This window comes from Chionomys nivalis, chromosome 13 (assembly GCF_950005125.1).
Source record: "Chionomys nivalis chromosome 13, mChiNiv1.1, whole genome shotgun sequence".
NCBI lineage: Eukaryota > Metazoa > Chordata > Mammalia > Rodentia > Cricetidae > Chionomys > Chionomys nivalis.
In genome coordinates this window covers 32,381,289-32,396,850 of record NC_080098.1, presented here as the reverse complement: position 1 = coordinate 32,396,850, position 15,562 = coordinate 32,381,289, and the positions used below count along the sequence as shown (strand labels likewise).

General features: G+C 44.6%; 1 protein-coding gene across 10 annotated transcripts in view; it reads left to right on the top strand.

Moving 5' to 3' along the window:
* The first annotated feature begins 2,074 nt into the window (after positions 1 to 2,074).
* The window catches only part of Zmynd11 (zinc finger MYND-type containing 11), an 87,267-nt gene continuing 73,779 nt past the window's right edge, over positions 2,075 to 15,562 (top strand). For 2 of the 10 annotated variants that reach the window (XM_057787125.1, XM_057787122.1), the window contains exon 1: positions 2,475 to 2,723. The gene's annotated coding sequence lies outside the window, so the exon portion shown is untranslated. The other 8 variants (XM_057787118.1, XM_057787119.1, XM_057787120.1 and 5 more) reach the window with 8 other exon arrangements.

Genomic DNA, 15,562 nt, shown 5'->3' with positions numbered 1-15,562 from the left:
TGTAAGTCATGCTTTTGGAGGAGGGATATCTACATGACTCAGTTTTTATGTCATTCATCCTTAATGCAACACAGAGATATAAAACCAAGAATAAAAGTAAAAGCAAAACAGAAAACACTGTACTTCAGGGCCAGGGGACTGAACTATGACTACACTCAGCAGTTGGCAAGCCAAGAACTCTCAGAATGTCGCAAGAGGCTTCACCTGTCTGTGGCAGTGAATATGACTCTTCTTGAGTCCCAAGACATGCATACTGAACTTTACTATGAAAGAAACCAGGAGAAGGTGCATAGGAAGGGACTTCTCGCGGACATAATTTAGAAGCCACACCTCTTTGACATGATTTTATACACATTTATAGAGTCAAATTTCTTAGTCTAGTTGTGCACGTGAGTTTCACACGGGCACGCGCGCACACACAAACACACACAAACACACACACACACACGCACACCCCGATCCATTCCCGGAGAATTTTGGATATTTTTTTCTCCACTCAAAAATCTCACAAATATTCACCTCTATGTTTTTTCTTGCTTTGGAAAATATTTCAGTTTTTATATGACTTAAGTCATTTGGGCTTTTTTTTATAAAGAGTATAAGGTAAGAATATAATTCCTCAACAGACAAAATTTTCACTTTTAATTGCTTGAATAGTCTTTGCCTTCTGTATTTTTCTAACTTTTCTCTAAGTAGAATGTGAAAAAGTCATCTGCTGACTGGATATTATGAGGCATAGAGTCTATTTGTTGGGACCAAGGAAGATGAGGAGGGCTGTTTGGGGGTCTGTGGGGCACATCTGGATGGATGCAAATCATCCCTCAGTCCATCATTCCTCCAGTCCCCGATTTCTCCTCTCAGAACCTCAAACTTGCCTTCTTCTCAACCCAGTACACAAATCCAGAGGACATCACAGGCTGCATGGAAACAACTTCACTCTTTTGGTCTTCCAGCCCTTCCCACAACCTCTGGTCACCCACCTTCTGACCCACGCTCATACTCAGGCAGCTGACAGGCAAAAGGGATTAACGATGCTGCCGGCCAGGGAAACCAGAGCAAAGGAACAGGAAATCTCAGGGACGTGATATCTAAGAGAGGTGCACATTAAAGAGAAGTGATTTCTCTTCAGTACAACTGGGGTGGTGGTGGGGATCATGCAGTCCTTTTCTTTCCTAAAAGGTTATGATTCATCCATACACACACACACACCGAGTAGCCTCTGTAAAATACATAAAAATAGAGAAATAGGCATTCCTCCATAACTAAAATAAAACCTTTCTAAAAAAGTGATTCACTTAAACAGGTGGTTCCCAGCCCATCATTCCAGTCAGATATGGCATCATTTCCTTCTGTCTAATTTTAATGGCATTTAATCTCATTCCACCATATGGGTAGGTCCTCGTGATTGAACTCGGACTGTAGGGTGGTGAGTGCCGTTAACCGCTGAGCAATCTTGCTGTCCAGTCATACCTTATTTTACTGGTTGAATGAATTCAAATATCTCATGATCTTTGAAGTGTGTGTGGGGGGAAAGCCAGAAACAAAAACAAACAAGAAAACACCCAAACACTACTCTCGGAGATTGGGCTATCAGTGCCAGGGCTGTTGACGGTTTGAAAGACCATGTTTGTCTGGTGTACTTCAAAGGTCCACTCAATGCCATTTATTTCTAAGTTCTTAGAGGTCAGCTCTGTAAACAGATAGATAATTTGTCTAAGAACCCCAGATTTCTAGGGGAGTCTCCAATGATTTTTCAGGTACATATAGCCGTTGAGAATAGGGCCAAGCAATTTTGGCGAGTAGGGTTTCCCTTTTAAACTCCTTGCAGGCAAAGGTTATTACAGGACAATGTATGACATCTGTGTGTGCTTTTATCTCTGCGATCCTCCTCCCCTCCCCCACCCCCCCCGCCCCAAGACTTTTTAAAGCCACATAGCTTAAGGGATCTCCTCTGATTAGATCTAGAATTACTCACTAAAAAAGATAACCTGCTTCTCACAGCAATTTGTAATGTTCTAGCCAGATTGATAATAGGTGGTCCATTCTTTCTAAATGTTCCATTTGTGAATCTACGGGACGGAGAAGTTGGGTGTCTTGCAACTCTTTTTTGAGCACAGGATTGGAAGAAGAGGGAGACTGTCTTACCCACTCGGGTCAGTACACGGGCGAGTGCTTGTCCAACACGGAGCCATTAGGAACCAAGCAAAGTGTGGAGCGGGTCCACCCCGTGAGCCGCATCGCAGCCCACCGGGCTTGGCAGGATCCTAACAATGCTACCCTCGTGTCTCGGTGCTCGGCTCCAGCGCGCCTGCACGTACGTAGCTTGCACGTGTGTGTTGATATGGAGTTCGTGTGTGGACCCCTCAGAATATGCTGAAACCGATTTCGCAGAGAGGCGCCGAAGACAGGTCGAGGGAAGGTAGGAGCGGGCGCGGCGGGCTCCCCCGGCCTCGGGGCGGGGAGGCAGCGCGGGCCGCGCAAGTCCCGCGCCCGCCGCTAGAGCCCCCCGTGCGCGGCTCGGCCCAGGCCCCGCTTGCCCGGCCCGGCCCCGCGCGGGGAAACACTCGAGCGCACACAATGAACTCCGAGGAGGCTGCGAGCCCGGCCGGCCGCCGCGCCCGCACCATGTGAAACACCGCTTAGTGGGGAACGTCAACTTTCCCCCTCCGGGTGTCCTCTGCAGCCCCGCAGGCCCCTCGCCGCCGCCGGGCTGAGGAGACGCGGTGAGTGAGCGAGCGAGCGAGCGAGCGAGCGAGTGCGCGCGGCGGTCCAGGCCTCCAGCCGGCGCGCGACGCCCCGGCCGCCTCGCCAGGCTTCGCCCCGGCGCGCGCTGAGGCATTTTCTGTGGTGAAAGCCGCCGCCAACATGGCGCCCCTCGAGCCCCGAGCCCTCCGCGCCGAGCCAGCGGGGGGAGCCGGGGAGGAGGGAGGAGATGGCGGGGAGGAGGAGGCGGCGGCCTGCGTCTCCCCCCCGCCCCCCGCGCCCGTCGCCGGCTGAGGCCCGAGAGGCGCCGGGCGGCGGGAAGGAGGCGGCTCCGGAGGGAGGGCCGGGCGCGGCGGCGGCGGCGGCGGAGCGGAGCATAATGGTGGGGAAAGCTCGGCGGCGGCGGCGGGGCTTCGGGGCGGCGGGGCGGGCAGAGGCGTCGGTGGCGGTGGCGTGGCCTGCACCGTGGCGGCTGCCGGGGCCGCGGCCTCTGTGGCGGGCGGCGGCTGATAGTGGCCTCAGGGACTGCCCCAGGCCGGTGAGGCCTGCGGGCTGGGCGCTCCCCTCGGTCCGGCGCCTCTTGCCTCGGGCTGCCGTGAGGAGCCGGCTCGGGTGAAGGCCGCGGAGAACCGCGCGCGGCCTGCTGGCGCCGCGAAGCCGCGGAGTCTTGTGAGCTCCTCCCGCCGGGTCCCCGCGCCTCCCGCCTGGCCAGGCCCGAGGGCCCTTTGCGTGGAACGTGTGGCGGGCGGAGGGGAGCGATGGAAGCGGCGGTCCCCGAGACCAGTGCCCGCCGGTCTCCCGGGGGCTGCAGGCGAGCGGCTTGCGAGGCTTCAGCTGCCTCAACAGGTCCTCCCGGCCGTCCTGCGGGATCAGCCGCCTTGTGCCCCTGCAGAGCCGGAGAGAGACGCTGATGGGGACGCTGCCCGTGGGGCTGTGGCCCGAACTTTCACTTGGGCTGTCTCCGCTCATGCCTTTTTTTTTTCCTGGGCCGAGCCGCGGGTGCTTTGCGGTGTGTCCGCGGGACTTTGTCGTTGGTGTCTGTGGTACTTAGTGTTGGCCGTGTGTCCGTGGTACTGACGGGTCGCTCGGTCGGTCGGTCCTGTGTGGTTTGTGAGTAGCACTCAGTGTCACCGTCAGTATGCACGCAGCACCCAAGTGTCCTCTAATCTGTATCAACACTGGACTGTGCCGCTGCACAGCTGAAATGTGTGTGCACTGTTTCCCGGGAGGGCTAAGATGTGTACATAGTATCTAGCATTGTGTGCAGTTCTGTGTGCAGTAGCTTTGTATAGGGTGTCGAGTGTCATAGAGTGTTACAGAGTATCCTTTGCGTGACCGGCGGCTTACACTGTGTACACACACGGTACCTGGTTTCCGGTAGAGTTGGGTTCTCCCAGTAGCTAGTGGCATGTGTAGTATTTACAGAGTACCCCTGTTAGGAGGAGTTAGACACTGTACCCAGTGTCTTCTGTGGTGTGTATTCAATTGCTGGCTTCATTTGGTGTGTACAGAATGACTGGCATCGTGTCTGCTTCTGAGTCTGAACGAACTGGCCAGGTGGTCCAGTCAGGGCGAAGACACCCCAAAAGTAGTAGGCAGTGTGAGGGGGTTTTTGTGAGTCTGGCTCACTCAGGTCCTCTCTCTGCTTCGCCGTGGAGTGATGTTTCTTCCATCCAGTTGTGTCGTGTGCCGGCAGGCAAAAGCATTAAAAATAATCACTGGGAGAGGCAGAAAGGAAATGTTTTGTAAAAATAAAACGAGAAATGTAAAACTCTTTAGCTTGATTATTATGGGATACAAACCTCAAATGATGTGTGGAGGGGGGGCGGTGTCATTGATTCCAGTTGGTAGGTAGAAGTTATTAGAGAGGGTCTGGTTGTTCTCTAAAAGTCGGCGTGATTTTTAGTAGGCAAGATGGTCTTTGTACTTTCTAACATCTCTAATGTGTTCAAGCAGAGCAGTGGTTCTCAGCCTTCCAAATGCTGCGACCCTTTAACACAGTTCCTCATGTGGTGGGGACCCCCAACCATAAAATTATTTTGTTGCTACTTCCAAACTGTAATTTTGCTGCTGCTGTGAACCATAATGTAACTGTCTGATATGCAGGATATATGATATGTGACCCTGTGAAAGGGTCGGCCGGCCCCCAAAGGTTCGCAAACCCAGTTTGAGACCTGCTGGGCTAGAAGCAATGTGAATTCATGTACAGGCATATTACTTTCCTGGTCTTTGTTTACATTGTAGTATGTACTTTGGTTACGTTGTAGTCAGTATTTTGGCTAACCCTATGAGATGAAAAGGACAGAGACTCAAAGATCAGAAGACATGAAATATGATTATTATCAAATCACAATGTTTCTTGTTGAACTCTGATTAAGAGATTTGCTGTGCTCTATACACGGTCTTTTTCTGTAGAGACTGTTCATGTGAAAACTGCATTGTCTCATATTCCCCACAGTGGACAGTTTTTTACAGTTACCAATCGCAAGGCGTTTAAACAGACACACGAGTGCTTTCTTTATAAAGAAATGATTTAAAATGTTAGCACCTGTGCTGAGTTCTCCTTAACTGCTCCTCAGATAGTCTGAAGTCGGTGCTCAGGGTGGACGTCTGTTTGCGCATCTGAATGACATTAGATTCATTTGGACCTTCCCTTTTTTGTCACCCTCTCTCCATTTCCCTTTAGAGTGGTTCTGATAGCAAATAATAAAGGCCTTCACACCCCAGCCTGACTTGATTGAGATACTAATTGGAGTAAAGATTTTTCACATTGTGTAACAGAGCTATCACATGCTGTTAGGACATGGTTGCTTAAAACCCTAACCAGCTGCTGGAGGATTTTTATTACCCTCTTTAGCCTTAAATTGACTTTTTAAAAAATAAATTATCAAATCTAAGCAAAGAGAATGTGTCATGAAAAACCTATTAAATGAGTAGTGAGCCTTACTCTTTCACTGCTTACAGACCTTCAATTTGACATTAATTTTTCCTCAGGGTGATTAATTTTGTTGTTTTGATTTTGGTCATGGCATAATGATTAAGACCACAGACTCAGTGACTTGGGTTTGAATCTCACTTGGATCATTTAATAGTAACTTGACAAATTCCTTAACCTTTGACAGGTTAGGATAGGAAGAAGAGGGACTAGCTGAGGCAGCTTCACAGTTCCTGTGGAGTATATAGGCCATTACTGAAGCTGTGCCGGGGTCACCATGGGAACTGGGAGGACAGATTTGCACAGTGGAGCTCCTCCTTACAACGCATAGTTTCCGTTTTGATTTTGGATGTCTATAGAACCACAACCAATATTGAGCCCCTATCTCGGCTGTCTTTTGCTGCCAGTTGAAGTCTAACCTTGAGTTAGCTAACATGGAAGAAAAAATGCTGTTTCCTGTTCCTTTAAAATGTATTTAATCAGTTTTGGTTGTTTAGATACAAGAAAGACTGCGGATTTTATTCCCACCTGTAGTTTGTAAAAGGTGCCTCTATGCAGGTTACTTCCCAGAAGTGCTCATTTTGGCACAGGTCATGTGTCATAGGCCTGGCTTAGAAAGCCTGTTAGCTCACATGGGTCAAGTGAAATCTGACACCTTACTATACTCTTGGTTTTGAACTTTTGTTTTCTGTGGTGGAAATTATGTGTAAAACTTTCTAGATTTATTGTTGTATGTGCATTCATAGTGTGTATGGGTGTGTATGTTGTGACATGAGTGTGGAAGTCAGAAGGCAACTTAAAGGAATCCTGGGGAGCCAGCTAGAATCAATTGGCTTTTATGGCAAGTGACTTTATAGACAGAGCAATCTTGCTGGCCCACAACTTTCTAGTTGTAATTTTGATCTGTTGCTACTTTGTGTCTGTCAGTGTACTCTTGCTGTTGTTGTCCCCTCCCCCTTTTGGTTTTGTTTACAAATCATATAAAGAGTAGAAGGAGGGATAATATGTGTATATATGTATATATTACTGTAACTAGCTCCCTGAAGCAATTTTAACAATGGTGTTTTTTGTTTTTTAATTCATTGCTTCCTAACCCCTGGCATTTATTATCCCTGACAAGTAACAAATAGCTGAAATATACTGAGAGTGATTTTAACAATTGGCTCTAATATGGTACTTTCTGCACCTTCATTACCCCATCTGGAAAACCTCAGGTTGTGTGTTTTATATTGTGTAAGGGGTGAATCTGCAGAGAGCAACTGCTGCTGTCCTTCCATTCCTTCGTTCTGGAAATGAATTCATTCCTCATCCACAATTTTCCTAATTGTTGTCCTAATAGTTGACTGGTTTCAGTTGCACATGGCTCTTATACAGTAGCCATGAGCTGCTTGCAGTGCCTCCTGTTCTCGTATTGTCCCAAGAAGTATAGCTCAGTTGTGCTGTGGTAACTGAGGACTCTGAGGATCTGTGGCTTCCTATGGTTCTCTGTTGAAATGTTTGGGACCTGCAGTGTAACCACAGAAGTGAGTACAATGACAGTAAAATGTTGTCTGCTGTCTGTGCCCCTATGCAGCTATTCACCTACACTGGCCCACTTTTAAAAAATTACATTTTGTGATCTTAAAAGCATAGCAGCCTTTTAATTATGGGAAGTTGAGTTCCTCGTAGCAGTGCGCTCCCCATCCTAGTGTTCATATGCATGCCTGTACACTGGAACCACTTTCAGGGGAAGTGAGCAGTCCAGGTGTTTGCAGAAAGAACGTCATCTGTGGAACATTAAAGTTCAGGAATTCCTGGGATGATGGGTGAGTGACAGGAATGGAAGCTGCAGGAAAGAGAACTTAAATTCCTCACAGAGCAGTCTTTCTGAACAGTCTAACTGCTAACTTTGTGCATGAGATGGGAGAAAAATGAGCCTGCTGTTATCAACTTTTTTCTACCTAGAAAATTCTAGTTAGTTTCTATTATGAAAAGATTATATAAGAATGAGAATCAAAATTACTTGTAAATACAAAGCAATAATCTGTGAAGTAAAACATATATTTGAACATTTGAAAATACTTGCACAGTTTATTATGTATTTGAGGATATAAAATTAATTGTTAGAATTAACTACTTAACAGCTGGACTATTAATAATAGTAGTCAGATAGTTAATCTTTCATGTTTTGATGATGTCTTCTATTTGAGAACAGTTTCCTGATTTTTAACTCAAGTTCTTTAAAGTGAGTTAGCATTTGGGACAGTATTTCCACAGTGAAATGCAGGGTAAGACTTCGCACTGTGTTTGATAAGAGGAACAGAAATCCCGTATGTTTAAGTGCTTAGTGATTTCTTTACTATACCATTGTAAAGATAGGGTACCATTGGCTGTGTGGCAAGCTCTGTGAGGTTGGTGACCCCTGTTAACTCCATGAAGTATTTGTTTTAGGAATGACTAAAATGTGTCTGACTCTTTGTAAAACTTAAGAAAAGAAAAGTAGATAGTGGTGAAGACTGTTAGGTCAGAGTTTTTAGACGTTTAAAAGTCAAACCAGTAAGCCAGACTTGGTGGCCCATATCTTTAACTCCAGCACTGGAGAGGCAGAGATTGGCAGAGCTCTGAGTTTCAGGCTAGCCTAGTCTATAGAGAGAGTTCCAGGACAGCCAAGGCTACAGAGAAACCATGTTTCAAAAAAACCAATGAATGAATGAATGAATGCTAGACTAGTATCTGCTTGCTCCTTAGATATGGAGAGGACTGGTTTATGAGAGGCCACTGTGAATTAGAAAGTCTGTGGTGCTGAAACTTGTCCAGTTTTTTTTTGTAAAAATGACTATTTTAGAAGCAAATTAGTTTTGTTTTAATGCATACTTTAAGTTCGTTCATAGTTAAACATCACTTAAGATCACATTGAAATGTTTTGTTGTATTTTGTATAAAATATGTATAATTTTGATATATTTATTAATACATTATTATTTATGGAAACGTTGCTATTGTCAGATACTTGGTAGATTCTGAGGTGAATAAAATAAAAAGGTTCTTGCTTGGAGAAGTTAAGAGTAACAGTTACCAAGCCAGTGAGATAAAATGTAAATGAGAAGTAAGGCCAGAGTGCTACAATGTAGATGAGTTGAGGGAGACCAATTGTGTTTGAGTTGGGATTCCTGTGAGGTCTTAGTATTGTAGACGACTAATCTGTCCAAGTTTGTAACCCCGAAATATACTACACTAAGTTTGTGGTTTGTAAAAGCTACTTTCTTATGATTAGTAACACTACTCTGTTGAAAAGCAGAGCTGGAGTAAACACCAAGCGCATGTTTCTTAGATACTATCTGAGCAGGTAAAGAAAGATAGACTCATTGAAAGTTTTTAGTGCTTTCCTCAACCACTTTGCTCTAATAAATAAATTTAAAATATAGCGTAAAAATGGAGATTCTTTTCCCCTAGTTTTAGTATTTATCACAGAACACGAAAGATCTATGCAGATTTTAAAAATGAGTGTCTCTTGAGAATCTGTAACATAATATTCTCATTACAGAGTTTGAAACATTTTAAAATCAGGAAGACCCTAATTGGGCTGTCATTTTACCTTGCACATTAAGTTGCTTTAAAGTCTACTTTGTAAGAGTTTCTAGGAAGCTAGCTTTCCTTATAAATATGGCCTATGCAGCACAGCAGAGCTGGCCTTGTCATGGGAGATGTGGGTGACCCAGCCCCAATGTTGTGAGCAGGGGAGGCTGTCCCCATTACTCATCTGACTTATGGTGGCATGGGTGGAGGAGAGATGTCCTCTGCTCCTACTCCATCAACGCCTGGGACAGGTGGAGGAGCTGGCCCTGCCACTTACCAGTTTACTAGCTGCAGCTGTTGGCAGTTTTAGCTCCTGTACCTCGCCTGGACAACACAGTGGAGCTGACCCTGATGGTGTTGGTGTGCCAACCCTGAGGGCAAGAAGACTGGAGAACTGGCCCCACCCCTCACTCATTGCTGCAAGGGGTGAGTCGCGTGCACCCCCTCTCCAGGCAGTACTAGAGAGAGCTCACTCTGGTGGCAAGGACTGGGGAGAACTGGTGGGTTAACGAACCCTACAGCTGCCCAGGTCCAGAACCAGGGTTATGACTTGACCCACCCCAACATACACACCATCTGTGATCTGCTGGAGCACAGAAAGGGGCCTGACCCGCAGACCCAAAGCTGCAGGATCTCCACAACACTACAGGATAGCCAAGAAGAGTACCAGTGAGGGCCCAGCATCTATAGTATAGCAGAAACCAGAGGCCTCAAATCAGACCAATAACTCTATGCAATGAACACTTTCAATTAAAGATATATGCACAAAAGGATTTACTGCATGACTTACTGTGCCACTCTGCAGCTTCTATGAGATGATTTTTTAACTTTTCCCTTTGCTCTTAAATTTTGTTTGGGGCAGAGGGCATATTAAAAGGGATGGGGAAATGAATGGGATCAAGATGCATGATGTGAAAGACTCACAGAATAAATAAAAAGAAAGTTAAAATAGGTCCTATGGCAGCACCTTTTTATATTCCTATTATTTTGAAGGTGTTGGTAAATGAACATTTCCTATGGTAGGCAAGTTACATACTCCATGTATCCCTCATGGCAGTGTCTTGAGGGAAGTAGAGCAGTTTCATGAGGGAGCAGGCTCTGAATGGTAGCTCCTGTTGCCCAAGGTTACTGAGACGTGATCAAATTGGTTTGAATGCAAACTTAGGAGCATCATACATTGAGTTGATTGTTCTCAATTGCTCCAAGTTCCCTGAACCTTCTGCGTTTTTGTACTGATTCACCTATCTCCCTGGGACACCTTTATAAATCTTCAAAAAAAAAAAAATAGAGAGAGCAGAAAGAAAAGTACATAGATAGGAATGTGAGACCATGCTCACTTGAAAAAGCAGAAGTTGGGAAGAAAAGAATATTAGAGTACTGATAATCAGAACATTTTTAAATAACGTTCAGGTTAGTTCCAATTTCTTTGTTAATGACAGCTAGTAAGCTAAGAACAAGCATAGATAATTGGTTCATTTTCTTTCTGTTGCCATAGCAGCTCATATTATGGAGACACAACTTGGCTCAGGTTCAAGAGTAGTGAGTGGGGATACTTAAATCTTTATTTTAGTGTTTATAGTAGGAGAAACATGCTTGGAAATACTTGGCATGAACTCCAGTGCTAAAGCCTTGTTGCTGTCTTAGGAGGGGAAGGAAGCCTTTGTCTTGATTCTTAGCCATCTCTCCATTGGCTAAGTTAATTTGGACTGAAATCCCAAGTTCTGGTAAGCGTCTTTGCATGCTAAGCCTTGAGCTTTCTGCAGGGTGTGTTCTGCTGTCCACAATGAAAGGGTGTGATTCCGTGAGAAGCACATGCTGTTACACCCTTACAGAGGGTGAATGGCTCTGCAGCATCCAGAGTCACGTTCTCCAGGCAGTCATAGCAGTGATGCTGCAGTGGATATTAAATATGATTTTCTCATTTAGTAGCTGTGCAGAAGTTTTCAGAGAGAAACAGTCCCTTAATGAAGGCTAATTATGGGGGACGCTTTTTCAACTTGAAAGCCATTGGGGTTGTTTTTTTTTTTTTTAAGTTTTATTTTTGTCACTTCTGAATTTATCTGCTTAGTATTTTTTTTGGTCTTCAAACTGCATCTGGAAAGCACTTTTTGAGAGAGCGAGTCCTTAATTTTTAATCGGAATATTATGTGGAGCCCTTTCCCAATTGACATAAAGTTTATCTATTTTAAGTGCCTGAATTTTACAGTTTTAAAAAAGGGAAACTAACCTGTTGTGGGGTAGTTTATCATTGGAGATGTGTTTTAAGTTACAAAGAAAAAGTCTAAGGCAACATTTCTGTTGTGTTCATAATTAGCATTTTTCTTTTATGTACAGAAATATCAAATTAAATATCACTATCTAAATATTTTTATTTTAAAATTCCTACATACTTTACCACTTTGCATGCATGTATATAAAATCTACACATAAAATCTTAAGACGTCATTTGGTTTTGATTGAGATTTCAGGTGAGAAACTCTCATTTGAATCATTCAAAATAGATATTTCTTAGAATTGTTTAAATAAAATTAGTTTTCTTACTCACATTAATTAAAGCTAACTAAATATCAGTTCAACTCAAAGTCAGATTTTCTCTTTGTTCACTTATATAAGTGCTAACGAGAATTATACCATGTAAACCTTGCTTACATGAAAACTAGGACCTCTCCTTTTTTTCTCAGATGTTTTAGTGTGATTTCAGATGACTGTGCTGTAGGACTCATATTAGGAGCCAAGAATAGTTAAATCGTGGTCGAACATCTAAACTACTTATTATTACTGCTATTATAAAAATGTTGATTCAGAATCTTGTGTGTGTGTGTTTGTGTACGCGCACGCACGTGCGTGTGTGTGCAAGTGCTGGAACCTTTGGAAATCCTTTTGGGGATAACTTACAGAAATGATGTGTACTAAGACCTTTAGTTCTACTTCTCAGACATTGTTAAAGAATCAGACCTGCTAGGAGTGCATGCATGAGGCCCCAGGCTCTATCTTTAGGACCAAAAATCAATGAATCAAGTGTCCATAGGAACAGAATAGTCAAGTAGCCTCAGAAATGCATCACTTAGGAAAGCCTGAAGTGTTTCCATGTCTCAGAGATGTAAATATTGCTACTGTACATGATCTGGGAGTCAATACTCCCTGGTTGTCTTAGATACAGTGTAGTCATCAGTTACTGTGCATCATACCTGGGGATAAAGGAGGCTCAGAAAATGGGCTCCATGTGGCTTGGGTGTTGCTGTAAAGCAGCAGTACTCTTGTTCCACATGGACTCTCCAGGATTCCCCATCTCTCAGATTAAGAGCATGGTTTCCCTAGGGCACACATGCCAGTTGTCTTGGGTGTTCAGCTCTCAATAGTGTGGGCATCCGAGGAAGCGTTCCAACTCTTACTCTTCTGGCCATCTCTCTCTTCAGCACTAGCCTTTATTTATATATGCTTGAGGGATTGCTGTTACCCCTCTTGATTCCAGGTCCGTCCTTGCCCTACCCACATGGATTATAGGAGTAGTTCCTTTGAGTGTCTGAAATGTCTGACTTACTTTCTTTGCTCTGAAGAAGTCCCAGAGGTGTATGCCTTACTGTTGCAGCAGCCACAGTAGCCCATTTCTGCAGGTTCTCCTCCACCACTGGACTGTCATGTGTTTTGAGGCTTCATAGGATCCTGGGAACTAGGCAGTACTTGGCAATTGCAAGGTGCATCTCATCTTGAACACTAGTCCATACTCATCTTCCAGCTTTACGAAAGTCAAGGTGCATGACAGATGGGCTTCAGAGGAGGGAGACAAGGCATCTAGGGAACCTTTTCTCTTCTGACTGGATGGTGCGGCCCATTGCAGACCACTGTCTGCAGTGATCCTACACAAAGTTCTGTCTCTTCTTTCAGAGGGCACTATGTTGTATTTTTGTGTATAAAAATACTTTTGCATTCTAGAAGCATTATATTTCTTTTTGTTGCTATTAGAATGAAAGTTTTCTTACAAAAGAGTATTTTTTTTCTTTTTAAAAATTTGAACTTGAAGCCAGGCGGTGGTGGCGCACGCCTTTAATCCCAACACTCAGGAGGCAGAGGCAGGCGGATCTCTGTGAGTTCGAGACCAGCCTGGTCTACAAGAGCTAGTTCCAGGACAGGCTCCAAAACCACAGAGAAACCCTGTCTCGAAAAGACCAAAAAAAAAAAAAAAAAAAAAAATGACCTTGAAGAACAGAACATTTTAGATGGCAGTGCTGTCAGGGTTCGCATTTGCTTGTAGGTGCAGGTGCTTTTCTTGGATGGTGCTCAGTGCTGTGGAGAGAAAGGGCCTGTGGCTGGGCTCCCAGGTGAGTTTACTTGCAAGAGCTTGCACTCTGAGAAGAAAGGCTACTCTGAAGATTGGCCACACCAATCTAATTTCTCTCACCATGGTGAAGAGGCACCATAGACTGCTTTTGCCTCTCTGTCACTGCTCTGTCAGATGGGAAGTGCTACAAGGCAGTAGACTGAGACTCTCCACACTGGTTTTCCTTCCCTTGGAGATGATATTCCTCATATTCCAACTTTGTAATTTAAGTTTCCATTTTCCCCTTAAGCACCAACCAAGTCATTGTTTATTTGTTCAATAAAGTTTTTCTCCCATGTGCAATTAGCCCCGCTATATTAAATAAAAACTTTAGTAATTGGATTTAAAGTTTGTGAGTGGTCTGGGAGAGCACTGGTCTTTCAGTTGCAAGGTACTAGGTTCAATCCCCATTCTAGAAAGTAAAAAGTGCGTGCATGCAGCAAGTTTGTATGCATTTGATGTTTCTGTCAAGTTCCTCTTCCTCCTCCTGCCATCAGCTCAGTGATTGGATTTCCTTGTTTTTCCTTTCCAGTGTTCTTACCTTCATATTATTCTTAGTGTTCAAGGTTTCTCTGTTGCTGTTTAACTTCCTTAACTTGAGAACATTAACTTTTAAAATTTCTGAAACATACCCATAATGCTGTTTGTAGACTAGGAGAGTTACATGAATGTAGATGTTGCCAAAAGAATCAGCTCTTCGTTTTTGCAGTGTTATGCGTAGGCAAAACCATGATTCTGTTGGTCTTCCCACAACCTGCTGGAAACACTATGGAACGAATGGATACAGCTGTGGGATCGTGGACACCCGCATGTGTGCCCACCTGGGCTCTCCCAGTGCTACCTTACTGCTCTGATTGAAATCATTCTAACACTTCCCCCAGTGTCTTAAACTTTGTATTCTCTTACTCCCCGGCCTCCACCATTTTTTGAGTCAACAATAGGTATCTTCTCAGGGGGCCCGGAACACTGCATTGGGAAGTAACATGCTTTCCTGTGGTCTGCAAACCTGCCCTCTTCTGTCAGACCCTCACCTGCGTTCTGTGTAGCATCCCCTCCAGAAACCTCTTGCCTGTTTTCTGAACATGTTATCCACCTTCCATTTGCTTCTAAATAATACTCGGGCACTTCCCATTTTTACCAAATCAAAGCAAAGCAAACAAGTAAAACCAAACAACAAAACTCTTTACTGAAATCTATGTCCATTTCTAGGGGTTTCTTTTCTCTCTCCTCTGGAAATACTCATCTAAAGCATATCTCTATTTTCTCTACACTCACTCAGCAGTAGACCCTGAGCTAGCCTCTCTCATTCGTAGAGTAGATAGATGATCTGGGAGTTGAAAAGTCCAATGATCACTGCTTTCTGTCAGCAGCATGGAGACTCCTGGCCTAACACCTCCCTGCAGCCCCCCTCCTGTCCTTTGTTCCCTTAGTGCCACACTTTTTTACTTTTTTTTATAACCTTTCAACTGCTCTCAGAACCCTCCTGTGGCCTAAAATTGCAAATGACTGGCAGCATACTCGCACCAAATCTCTAATTTCCCTACTGTGTCCCTTCAGAATTACATCCCTGGTTATGGTTCAGGCAACCAACCACCTGCCCTCAGCTTGAACAGACAGAGCCCATTGACTCAGCTGGCATCGAACATTGCATTCTCACTATCTCATAGTACTGGAAATCCAAAGGAAGGATGGGCTCTTAAGTAATGCATTCACAGCTCAAAAGACCACTCTTCCTTTGCTTATTCTGCTACTCTCAGCATATGCTTAGTCGAAGGGTAGTCCCCTCAGTGGCCAGGTAACCACAGCAGTTTGGGGCATCACATTCAGACCCAGCACCTACATTAGAGAACAAAATAAACCATTTTAAGACATTTTAGAAGTTTTGATTTCAAAGTACTGCTAGTATACATCTCTCTCCTGACTGACAGGGCAGTTGCTGATTCTCTGCAGAAAGGGACAGTGGGGATTCCCAGGATGGCTGCTCTAACCGTGTGGGGCCAGGAGCTGCTGGCAGTTTAATCACGTTATCACAACCTCTGCAGTGATTTCACT